Source organism: Gossypium arboreum, chromosome 13, assembly GCF_025698485.1.
Source record: "Gossypium arboreum isolate Shixiya-1 chromosome 13, ASM2569848v2, whole genome shotgun sequence".
Taxonomy (NCBI): domain Eukaryota; kingdom Viridiplantae; phylum Streptophyta; class Magnoliopsida; order Malvales; family Malvaceae; genus Gossypium; species Gossypium arboreum.
In genome coordinates this window covers 3298457-3311416 of record NC_069082.1, presented here as the reverse complement: position 1 = coordinate 3311416, position 12960 = coordinate 3298457, and the positions used below count along the sequence as shown (strand labels likewise).

At 34.3% G+C, this 12960-nt stretch overlaps 1 pseudogene; it reads right to left on the bottom strand.

Moving 5' to 3' along the window:
• Window positions 1-4045: 4045 nt before the first annotated feature.
• LOC108463146 (acyl-lipid omega-3 desaturase (cytochrome b5), endoplasmic reticulum-like) lies at window positions 4046-5804 on the bottom strand (annotated as a pseudogene).
• Between the last annotated feature and the right edge of the window lie 7156 nt (window positions 5805-12960).

Sequence of the window (12960 nt, the reverse complement as noted above, 5' to 3'; positions counted from 1 at the left end):
TACTTACCTAATATTTTCAATACAATACAATAAACATTCATATATCCATTCAATGCATTATTACCCTAACATGCACAAACTCAACATTCAAGTTAGTACAATAATTTCCATGTATCAATAATATATATACCATAATTGATGTGCTCATCAATACCATGATTTTCATTTCCTTGTTATTTTTCCATATTTATCTCGTTGAATTTATCGGAATTTCGATGGATTTTTCAGAGGTACACTTTTAGTGTACAATTCCGGGTCCGTCAAATCATAGTCATGTGCACACATTTCCATTTCAGAGAGCACACTCCCGCGAACCTCAACCTTGCAGCGGGATTACGGTCAGGATAAATCCTCGCAATATAAACTCATAGAGTATTGTCGGGATTACCAGTCCAGGCTAAATCCCCTGCAACGACAATTACTCTAATGAGCTTGGATCTGAATTACCAATCCAGGCTAAATTTAGACCCTAATTCGGATTACCCGTTAGGCTAAATCCATTTTCCACATATTCTTCCGGAGGGCTATATCAGGATAGGATCACTCGTCCAAGCTAGATCCTTTTTACCGTCAATTCCTTCTCAGAGATCCATCGAATTTTCCTTTCATTCAACTGGGATTTCTTCCCCTTTTTATCAAATATATCAATGTTTTATCAATTTTCATACAATGAACATTCAAATTATATTCACATCAATAACATAGATTTGAAGTTTTTAATAATATAATTCAAGTTACATGAACTTACCTTGATACTTGTTCGTGTACAAAAATCTATTAATCCCGAACTTTTTCCTTTCCTCGATCTAGCTTCGTATTTGAATCTTTTAGATTTGGTGCAAAAATTATGGAATACCAGCTTAAAGAACCCCTCCTATGGCGTTTTGGCTGATGAGAATGAAGAAAAATGAAGAGAAATCTAAATATTTCCTATTTAGTCCTATCTTTATTTAGTTAATTATGCAAGATTCCAATTTTGCCCTTAAATCATCAATTTTCCTGCTGATTTCATGCCTTGCCATCCAGCCCAAATAAATTTTGGGTCTAATTGCCTTTTAAATCCTTTCTCATTAGACACTTAAGCTATTTAATCATTCTAGCAACTTTTACACCTTTTCCAATTTAGTCCTTTTCATTTAATTGCCTACCCAAACGTTAAAATTTTCTAACTAAATTTTTATACCACATTACTAACATTTTATAAATATTTATAAAAATATTTCCTACTTAATTTTACGAGATCAAGGTCTCGATACATTTTTTTTACCTAATTCCTTCAATAATTCTTTTTTCTAACTAACCACTAAATCGGTAAAAATTTTTCTATTGATATTTTCATATTATTTTCCTATTATATTAATATTCATGCAATAATATTTTAAATAATTTCTCTTTAAATCGGATTTGTGGTTACGAAACTACTGTTTCGATAACCTTGAATTTAGGCTATTACATTTGTGACCCCTATTTTCTTTCGTTTTATTTCAAATTAGTCCCGAATTGCTTCTAAGCTATTTCTAGGGCCTCAAAGGCTCAATTTAGGGACGAAATGTATGTGATTGAATGGTTTATGATATATTTACGTTATTGAATATTATGATTTTTTTAATATTTTTAATTGTACAGTAATGCTCCGTAACCTTAATCCGGTGACGGAGTCGGGTTAGGGGTATTACAAATGGAACTTCTGCACAACCGACATAAGGCTCCCAGGGTGGATCCACATTAGACTCATCATCTGACCCACCAATATCTGCAATGTAAGAGGTCCCCTCACCAGTGAATGTCGTAGGGTACTGTCAACCCTTCTCGTGTACTTTTCAGAATGTCCCCAATCAGATTTAGATTGCGAACCACTAGAAGCTAATTTCATTCCCCAATAAGTATTTCCAGCATTAAACATCGACCCATCGAGGTGCATGTCGTATCCACTAACAGAGTGTCGTGCAGGGGTCGTGTATTCCGTCCTGCAACCAAAAATAGACGGTTTAGTGTTCTACCTCCCACTAACGGGGTGTTGGGCAGGGATTGTGTATTCCTCTTGAATAGTAGTAGATGTTGAAGTCGCAAGTGTTTCATCTAGCCTTGAAAATTCCATGTATAGCTCAAGATAATGCGATCCACTACCAAGGTGTGTTTGCACCATCGCCTTCAAGTCACGAGCACCTTTGATATCAAATGAGTCATATGTCATGGGATCAACCGAAGCACAAAATCGATACTTAATAGATGAAACTCTCATTGGCGTTGTTCCGAAGATTTTGTGCCTAATTCTTTTACAAAGTTCTGTCAATCCTATGTTTTGGTTAAAACCAGTCGTTGTGTTCTTCGATAAAAAAACGTCGTTCTAGGTGTCACTGATCTCACCATCGTAGTAAATAAAAAAAATTAATACGTCCACTTATTTTCCACCAAATTATCTGTCGAAAGAAATTCAAAAAAAAACATTATGCAAAAATATAATGATTTGTATAAAAATTAACACAATAAATCAACTTATACCTTCTCAAATTCTTCAATGTCTATTCTTTTGAACTTCTTCAATTTCTCTTGTTGTAACTTATGCAACCAAAGAATGGAATTTGGGTAATTTATAGCCAAAGGGATAGTGGGATGCTCATTTCTATATAATTCCCTGGATAGTGGGGGTTGAAATTTGTAGGGGAAAAACATTACAAGGAGGATGCACTGTCACCAGCACTACTGAAAAAGGCGTCCAATTGGGAGCTTTTTTAGTACTTTTGCTGACAGTGCATCCTTCTTAGAGTGTTTTTCGACCCTAACTATCAGATTTTTTCGAAATCCCGGGATATTTTTTCAGAACCGTCTTCTCAAAGTTATTTTTTCAAAATCATCGTAGAAAAAGCGTCCAGCTGGAAGCTTTTTCTATACTATTACTAAATGTGCATCCTACTTAGAGCTTTTTTTAAAAAAAAAAAAACAAAATTCATGTTGTCAAAATAAATTTTTCAAAACAAATCATGTCAAATTTATTTTTTCCAGAACAATACTTAGCAATTAAAAAAAATTTAAACCTTAAACCCTAATTTAATTTTTGTTAAACCCTAATCAAACCCAAAAACCCTAAACCTAAGCCCTAATTTACAAATAACCCACAGGAGACTACATGGGGAAAAGCAAGTCCATGTTAGCGTACTTTTGCCTGATACGAGGAAAAACATGTCCTCGTTATCGTGCTTTTCTGTGTTATCCCCTGAAAACTCGTCCATGATAGCACGTATTTGGGTTTTCAGTCCATACCTGTTATTATTTTTTGGAACGGCCCATTTCCGTAAATAATTTCAGAAATGGGCCTTTATTGGTACTATACCCAATTTTGGTTCTATTAAAAGATTTTTATTAAATGAATTTATATAATAATAAATAAATAAACAGTTAATTTTTTATTGAAATACTTTATTTGAAATTATTTTATTTCCATCAACCAAAAAGTAAAAAAATTGTATTACTTTAATTTTAAATAACAAATTTTAATTATTTATATAATAGGTAAGTTTATATTTCATATATAACAGCTTATAAATAATACATTTATATAATTTAAAATGTTATATTATATTTTTATTATAGTCAATTTATTATCTATAAAAAAATTTATGAAAATTGAACAAGATTTTAATTTACAATATATCAATTATGACTCATAAAAATTATAATTTGTACAAATATGCTTTAATGACTATTAAGGTTTTTATTAGCATTATATCTAAATTATCAAAATATTGATATATTTTAATTATATTTATTAATTATTATTTTAAATAATGTTATTTTTCTTTAAAATTATATTATACCTTAAATATGATATGGATTTTTTAATATTATTAAAAATTATTGATCTACAATATATCCAATTTTTGCTATGGTATAAATTCTTTAATTATTAATTGAAAATTTGTTAATATATTTGAGTTATTTTCAATAATTTGAACAATGAACTAAAAATTAATTAAAATTTAAAATATATTATTTAAACAATTAAAATTAAAATTACAACATTGAAAACAAGTGAGAAATGAACAACTTATGGCCCTTAATCTTAGTTATTGTATCATTCAGATTTGGCATGGGAAAGCAACTGAAACAGGTTTAGATCAGTCTGATAGAACACTATATATCTCCACTATTGCTGACGTAATGATCTTGTCCGAGGCTTGTGATTAAATTATTGATCAAATTAAATGGAACAGCCCCTGATTTCTTCGGCTCCCGATAGAATTTTCCTATAACCGGTTTTGCCGCTTTAGTCTGCAAAACCCAGAAAACACGGCCTTCATTTTATCTTATGAAATCAATCGGTTTAATTGTTTCTAAAGAATATTTTACATACAGCTTCCACTAAGTGATAATGAGGGATTTGAGGGAAGAGATGATGGATGACATGTGTGCCAATGTCATGGTGGATATTATTGAATAAACCATAATCAAGATCCACTGTTGTAAGCCCTCCTCTGAGATAACTCCATTCCTGTCATGTAAATGAAAAAAACCTCTCAAGTTTGAACAATTTTTTACTCTTAAATGCCTACATACAAAGTTAAATTGTAGGTTACCTTGCCACGGTACCAAGGTAGTTTGTGCTCATGGCCATGGTGATGTAGATAAGTCAATAAATCTAGCCATATCACGAAAATCTACGAAACCAGAATAAAATGGCTCAGCTTGATCGATCGAAACTTAAGCGCAAGTGACTCACACAACTTGACGTACCAAATAGGGAATGCCATAGAGCTTAAACACGTGGGATGGACCAACTGTAAAAGATACGTAGGCAAGTATAATAACCATTGGAGACCAACAGGCATTGGATATCATCACAAGTTTCCTCTCTTGGGGGCTAAACAAGTTGCTGTAAGGGTTGAAATGAGATCCTTCTTTGCCTGGGCTTCTAAACCACTGTAATGAAAACAAAAATAGCCAAATTTAACTCCTTACTAGCCAAACAAAACAAGCTTTCTCACCAAATACATGGGGAATGCAAATAGGAGAAAGGGGACGGTGAATCGCAGTAATCGCGTACTCGTGTCGAGTTTCTTGTAAATATTCTCAGGCAACTGAGATTAAAAACCAAAAGTATGAAGGGTTAGTCTGGAACTTGATATATATAGCACGGATGAATTATAAGAAAAATAAGGTCGAAAATGTTGTACCGGCACCCATGACTCATCCTTTTCGACATTTCCGTGGTTCTGATGATGAGTTCTATGGCTTATTCTCCTGTAAGATTTTCAGATTATGTTATGTAGTTGCAATCATACAAAATAAAGAACAAATATTTACCTGATTGAACTTACCATCCATGGTAAGGAACAAGAATTGAAGAATGTAAGATATGTCCCACCACACTATTCAAAATAGCATTGTCTGAAAAGCTTCCATGGCCACTGCAAATCCAAAACTAAGATAAAGAGTTATATTAAAAACAAGAAAAAGGAAATGAAGTGTACTATTACCAATCATGTCCAAGGACAAAGACAGCCCAAAACATGGTTCCTTGGGCAAACCAGTAGATTGGCCAAAACAACTAACTATTGCAGTAGACTGCAGCTGCTGCTAAAGAAAAAACCACACTGACATCCCTAAAAACATAACTCATTGACCTCCATGGATTCTTGATCCAACACTGCTTCGGTATGGCAGCTCGGATATTGGCAATCCGGAATTGAGGAGGTGAACTCGGATCAAAATCACCTTGCTCATTCATTCCATTAACATACACCCTTTTCAACTCCATTGTTTCAAATCATGTATCTAGGATGCGATAGGTGACCAATGGTTGCTTTATCTCCACTCCTTTCTAACCTTTATATATATATAACTTGGAATTTGATATTTATGCTAACAAATCTGATGAAAAAAAACATTAGCTAATAAAAATATATAAATATAAGTAAACAAATATTTATATATATAAATAAATTAAATTAAATAATTTATATTTAAATTATCAGATATAAAAAACAAATAAATAACATAACAAAAACTAAAAATTAAAAATAAGGAATGAGTTTTTGGGTCTAACATTTAGTGTAAGCCTCAACTACAAGAAGTTTGGAACTACACACCCTATACACAAAGCAAAGTTCCAAGTTTAATAATTCATTTTCTTTAAAAGTGGGTTCTCATATATATACATATCTCATACTTGGTATTTAATCAATGTGGGATCTAAGCTTTTCTTTTCCCCAACAAATCTTCCAAGTAGCTTACTTTGAGCACCAATTTCTCATTCATCACTCAACCATTTTGAGCATATGATCTACCATTGTAAAGGTCATGGAGTAGAATATGAAACCATAATTTTATGATTCAACTCTCCACCTTTATCTATTGAGAATATACCTCAAAGTTCTTATAAATTACAATTTTTCCAACATTTACATTTATGAGTTCAAACTTTAATCTATTTTAAGTATAATGTGAATTTTATTTAAATTTATTATAGCTTAGATCCGAAAGCTATCAATTCGTCCATTTATGCATGTAATAGTTTTATTATTATTGATTGTAATTTATAATTCCATTTGTGAAATCGGTAATCATACTATTTGGTCCTGAAGTTGAATTCTCAAATTGCTTATTGTTTATTATTTGATTGTTTTTTTTACTTTTTTTTAGTTTTGTATGATAAAAATTATATTTTCCCCAACTTCGTCCAGGGAAATCCTTTTATAAATAATAATGATTTGTGCCGAAAGTAGTTAATAAATTTCATTCAAACATGTTTTTATCATTTGTAATGCATATATTAATTTTAGTATTTTACTGATGGATCTAAGAATTTAATATCTATTCTTTAATTTGATATAATTCGATCGACGTTAGTTAGTTGAAATAGTAATTATTATGGCCAAAATGTTGAGTTCAAATTTATCCATTAAAATATTCATTCCAACTTCATGCAAAAATATATGTATTGTGTTAGAAAAATATTTTTAAGAGAAATTCACATAATCATGTTATCGATATAGTTAAGGATTTTAATTATTCAGACTAACTAATTTCATTATAAAACAGATGATCAAATTATATCAAATTAAAATATAATAACTAAATCTCAAATGCAAACATAGTAGAGAGATCGGAGATGCAATTTTACCATTTTATTTTAAAATCTAAACTTTTTATTTTTTTAAAAAAATCAAAACTTTTTCCAAGATCAAACCTTTTTTTAAAAAAAAACATTTATTTTAAAAAGGGGAAGGGGAAAAAAAAAGGATTTTTGGGGCTCTTAGGGGCAGAGGACCAATGTTCCGGTGACGTCCCCTTCATCAAAGCCCAAACCCAATCCCTCATGATATGTGTATGGGAAAAAAAAGAAGAAGAAAAGAAATAAAATGTTTGTTGTTGTTGTTGTTTTTTTAACTTTTTTTTAAAGAACAAAATATGAAAAGCCTCCATTTGACCAAAAAGAAAAGTAAAAAATAAGATAAAAACAAATACCTCCATTTGACCAAAATTGGGTGGGCTTCGAATGGGCCCAAGAAAAACCAAATATACAAATGGGCCTCCAATTGGGCTCGAACAAAAATAGGTGTCTATACTAAAAAAAAACTAAAATTAAGTCTAAAAGAAGGGGAGGAAATTAAAAAGATAAAATAGTTTTTCAATCCAAGTTTTCTCTATTAAAACTTAGGTAATTCCCTATAAAATCTGACTAAATTACCTAAAAAGGCCCATTTCCAAGTAAATTTACGAAAATGGGCCAATTACAACATTATTTATCAAAAAGGGTCATTTTTGACAAAAGCGCTTACGTGGCCGCGTTTTAGGGGAACAAAGCCAGGAAATCGCACCCCTAAGGGAACGTTTTTGCCACGTCAGCAAAACGCGTCCACGTTAGGGCGTTTTGCTGACGTGGCAAAAAACACTCCCTTAGGGGCGCAATTTCCTGACTTTTTCAACCCCAACGGCTACATTTTTTTTGACCATTGGGGGGGGGTTTCAACGGTAAAAAAAAAAACTATAAAAAACCCCCTCCTCTCAACTTATTTTCACACAAAATTTCTTAATAATTTAGCAAAAATTCTTTACAATTTCTCCCTAGGGCTCTCAAATTTCTTATTAAATTTCTCAAAGCTCTTTATAATTAATTTTTTATTTTTATTTTTTCTAGATTAGTATTATTTTTTTTAAAATTTCAAAAATATTTGATTGTGTTAGCAACGGCCGGGGGATTAATTCGTCTCGATTATAAACATATCTCCGTCGAACAAATGAAAATGGTAACTGTTTATTTTAATTTTTAAATATTATTTAATATTTTTTCATTTATGTAATTTTAATTAATTTGTATTTTATAATTTTTTATAATAGTCTGTAGATCAGGTGTTACAATGTTATATTCGTAACATGTCTAGTCTGCCATCACCGTTGATAGAAAATTACTTGAGGGAAGTGGGTTTTTGACATGCGGCCACTATAGGCCGGGGGTGCAAGTTGAACCCGAAACTCATCAGCGCATTAATAGAGAGGTGGAGATTAGAGACGCACACATTCCATCTTTCATGCGGAGAGTGTACTATCACTTTGGAGACGTCCAGTTACAATTAGGATTGCCAGTAAATGGGGCCGCACTCATCGGGTCTGTTGAATCTACTAATTGGGGAGCCATATGATACGATCTTTTGGGTGTGATTTCGGATAATATTTACAGAGGTCAGATCGAGATGGGCTGGGTACGAGACACATTCCCGGAGTCAAGGATGATTCGACTGAATTAGAAAGAATACGATATGCTCGGGCATACATCCTTGAAATGATTGGAGGTTCTCTGATGCAAGACTTGTCACAAAACCTCATACATCTGAGGTAGCTACTGAAACTCGTTTATTTTAGAGCAGCTGGTGAACTTAGTTGGGGGTTTGCCGTGTTGGCAACATTGTACTGGGAGATGTGCGGGGTGACACCACCAAATAAAGTAAAAATTAGAGGTTGCCTATCACTACTACAATCATAGGCTCGGTTTCAGTTTCCATTTTTATGTCCTCGAGTGAACCACCCATATACATTTCCACTCATAACAAGGTAAAATTTTTATTTAATTTTACAATTATTCCATAGACCTAAAATAAAATTGTATGCTGAAAATTTATTTAATTAGGTGGAACCATCTAGCAAGTTATGTTGGAATACCTGCTGCTCTTGAAGATATACGGCTTCTATTAGACCAACGGTCGGAAGCGCAAGTAAGTATTAAATAAAATATATATACATAAAATAGTCGTTTCATATTTAGTATTTAGTATTTAGTATTATGTATATAACTAATATTTTTATCCCGTTCATATAGTTTCAATGGATACCATACGAGGATCTGGCAATACAGGCAGTAATTCTAGAAGAATTCTTTCAAAATCTGAACATTTGGCATGTTAAGGTCCCATTGGTAAACTATTCTATTGTCGAGATGCACCAGATGGATAGAGTGTTGCAACAATTTGGATTTTCACAACCGATTCCTAAGGAACCTAAGGTGCTCGATGAGTAACACAAAATTGACTTACGACTAACGAATACTAATTGGCTGTTATTCTGGTTGGAATATATCGAAATTTTAGAAAACATATACGATCATATACCTAATCGCGAACCGATCATCATCTTAGAGTTAGCGTGCACCTTGGATTACATGCCATGGTTTAGGATCCATGGCAAGCCATATTTACTGTCGGAAGATCAAACGCGTTGGCAAATCTGTGTGGAAAGGGAACGACGGGGCCCTTTAAATCCAAAGAGAAGGGATGATGGCACGGGCCCATCAATAGCGCCTATACAATCACCTGGCCTATCAACAACGTCCACACAATCACTGGGCCCAATGCCTTAACCTACGACACCCACATCACAGCCCTTTCAGATTATGTCAAGTGCATATCCTAGCCTTTATATGTATCCTAACCCATATATGTTTCCTTTTCTTATTCCTATGCCAGGTTGGAATGCATAGCCCGGTGCATCTCCTTTTTCGATGATTCCAACTCAACCAATGATATATAGGCCATCGTCACCGGAGGGATCACGTGAGGCACCGTCGGAGAGCTCATCTTATTACCATTCCCCATCACCTTATGGGATTCAAACACCTTCGCCGTAGGTAATGCAAACACCTCTACATTCTTTATTCTACTAAGGTGGGTCATCCTCTTAACACCCACAACCGGAGCAACCACAACCCCCGCCAGAGCAACCAAAGAGGAATCCAATGCGTAATCGTCGTTCACCTCCATGTGGCACTGATTTCGACCAGTATATACATTGATTTATTTTTAATATATTTGTAGAAGCTATTTCTATATTGTTTCATTTAATAAAAAAAAGTTGATTTTTTTTTATATTTTAATAGTAAATTAATTTTTTTATTTTATAATTTTAATAAAATATAAGTTCTTTTGAATAAGGCGGAATAGAAATAATGCAACATCGTTTCATTACAGCAATTATCAACTATTTTGGTTTGGACATGATTGAATTGTATGACTTGGGTTCTTACACCATCCACACAACTTTTGTTGGTTCGTTCTTTCCCGGATATCTATATTATTATGTATTCTACTCGAGCAAGGTCGACCTTTTGGTTTACGACACAATTTTCTATCTGGTAACAACTTAAACGGAGCAAGTGATATAGACGACCACTTACGTTCATTTGGGATCGATGGGAATACGTGTCTCCACATATTGTACATGTTTTCTATTTTGTACACTTCATCGACATATCTTATTGGATCCAAACAGAGATTCTGACCAGCTGCAATTGCATGAGCGCATGGATAACAAAGTGCATCAAACGTCCCATAATCGAAATCCCTATTTATCAGGTGTACACAATATTGCCTGCCAATAATACATTGGCTCGGTCTGTCAAACTCTATTACACGAAACCATAGATTGTCGCTATCGTGACATACAGTGTGCATCGTGTTGGCCCGTGTCTTGGCCTTGTTAATTTTTTGCAATACCTTCCGTAACCATACATGGCCTCCCTGTATTTGGCCTTTATAATTCACTACTCACTTTGGAAATAGTGCTGCCAAACGAAAATATATCTCTTGCACAACCGACGTTATCGGTAAATGACGCGCTCTTTTTAGAACATAATTTATGCATTCAACTAGGTTTATGGTTATATGACCATATCGTAGGCTGTCGTCGTATACTTGTATCCACTGTTCGAAGGGTATGCTACAGGGGTAGTCTGCTCCTTGATCGTTAACTAAACACAAAATCCTCAACATCTCATCCTTATTGATCTCGTACCCTACCAATATAAGTTGATAGCGAAAATTACATACCAATATTCTATTCAGGATAAATTGAATATTACAACCGACAGTATATTAATAGAGATTAAATACCCATGTTGGTCACTTACTTTCGTTCAGTCGTAGACTGATATTGCCTGTAGGAGTTGAACGCAACATACCTTAGACAATACCGATAGAGTGTGCGATCCCATAGGCTTTCATGTCGCTCAATTGCGACTAGTATTCCAGTGCCCCGATCCGATATAACGCAGATATCAAGTTGGGGGCATACATGCCCCCTTAATCGAGAAAGAAAGAAATCTCAATCATCAGTTGACTCCCCCGATGTTATTACAAATGTAATTGGAAGGATCCTCCTACTGTCTTCCTGTGCTACAGCTAGTAATAGCCGATGGGTATATCTACCATACATAAATGTACCGTCAATTTGTACCAATGGCTTACAGTACACAAATGCGTCCCGACATTGCTTAAAGTTCTAAAACAGACATTTGAACACTTGGCATCCACGGAGCAATCGGTCGTTGTAGTATACAGGGACCATTTCAAGGTCTGTTATGCAACCTAGGACATACTTCTCCAACACCTGACCCCGCTGCCAAACCTCATTATATGAAGCGTCCCACCCACTATGCATCTTTTCCAAAGCCTTTTGCTTAGCTATCCAAGCCTTGCGATAAAAGGGCATGTACCTTATTTGGCTACGAGTACTGGCAATTATGCATGACACAAAAGTCCTAGGATCCACCTTCAAAATCAATAGTATTAAGCTAGCTATCATGTCTGAATTCATCTTGGGATGATATTGTGAAACACTTGTCAACGAAGTACGTTAAATAATGCAATATTAATTAATAACATTATTATTCAAAACCCTAAACACCTAGTGATATTGTACCGGTAACACAGGTATGTGGACCTTTGTACTTTTTTGTCTCCCACAAACCTGTCTTTTTCCTTAAAGAAGCCATTATTTTCCATGAACATGTATCGTCTTGCACTGCACACTTGGCTTCAAACTTCTCGAATTTGGATTTAACCACGTTGTAGTTAACCCCGTGATTGATGCTATGTTGTTTCAAAGCACCAAGAAAACTATCATTACTGGAAAACTCCTTACCAACTTCTAAATTACCCGAATCCAATGTGGAACATATATGCTCATGCTTTCTGTATGGTAGATCTGGGAACTCCAATGCATCATCTGTCGAGATATCGACATTATGCATGTGGGCTGGAGGTGAGTACACCCTGAGTCGCAGATCTTCTTCTTCATATGAACCCTCTTTAACATCTTCAGGTCTAGATAGAACAGGCTCCGGTTTAGAAAATAATATAACTTTTGCACCATCAAGGCCGGGCTCTTGAGGTGGATCCACATCAGACTCATCATCCAACCCATTATCATCTGTAATGTATGAGGTCCCCTCGCCGGTGGATGTTGTAGGGAGTACATCATCTCTTCTTGTGGACGTTTCGTAACGTCCCTAATCATATGTACATTTCCAACCACTAGAAGTTGATGTCGTTCCCCAATACGTATTTTTAGCATCGAACATCAACCCATCGATGTACATGTCCCATCCACTAACCGAATATAGTGCAAGAGTTGTGTTTTCCATACTACCACCAAACACGGGCAATTTCGTGTTCTGTCTCCCACTAACGGAGT